The sequence below is a fragment of the Myotis davidii genome, unplaced genomic scaffold (assembly GCF_000327345.1).
Source record: "Myotis davidii unplaced genomic scaffold, ASM32734v1 scaffold1673, whole genome shotgun sequence".
Lineage (NCBI taxonomy): Eukaryota > Metazoa > Chordata > Mammalia > Chiroptera > Vespertilionidae > Myotis > Myotis davidii.
Window position 1 is genome coordinate 805,612 of NW_006284850.1, and position 686 is coordinate 806,297.

The following is a 686-nucleotide window of genomic DNA, read 5'->3' on the forward strand; positions in this document are numbered from 1 at the left end:
CGCCTGGCCCCACAGCGGGAGATGGGGGGCCGGGGGGAAGATGTCTTACAAACCGAACTTGACCATGCACATGCCCGCCACCTCCATCAAGGCCTCTGGGAGCGTTCACCGGTCTTCCCAGTACCGCCAGCTGCTGAGTGACTAGGACCAACATCTCTAACATGCAGGGAACAGAGAACAGCCAGGTGCCCCAGAGCAAATATGCTGAGCTACTGGACATCATCAAAGAACTAGGGAAGGAGATCTGACTCACCTACGCGGGCAGCAAGAGCGCGATGGAGAGACTGAAACGAGGCATATCCACACGACAGGGCTGGTTCAGGAATGCTTGGCCGAGATGGAATGGAACACCAGGTCCTAGACCTAGCCCCTAAGACAGCGTGAAAGGCTTTCCCTCTTCTTCCAAGAAGTGACAGCTCATGCCTGCACCCCCTTCAGATGAAACTTGGTTTCAAAATGATAACAGCTTGGTTTCTCCTCCCCGTGCCCTTCCCATGGTTCATCAGGCTCTGAACCTCCCATCGCTGAGATGGAGAAGAGATTTTTGCAGTTATTAGATTTACATATAGGAACTACCCAGGGCATTTTGTGTGTTTTTTTAAAGCATTGATTTACATGATGCATGTCAGTTACCTATCACAGCAAACTGTAGTTGGCCTCCCAGATACGTGTTTCTCTTCTGGATC

At 51.5% G+C, this 686-nt stretch overlaps 1 pseudogene; it reads left to right on the top strand.

Annotated features, from left to right (window-relative positions):
* The first annotated feature begins 40 nt into the window (after positions 1–40).
* LOC102765646 lies at positions 41–361 on the top strand (annotated as a pseudogene).
* Positions 362–686: the final 325 nt, after the last annotated feature.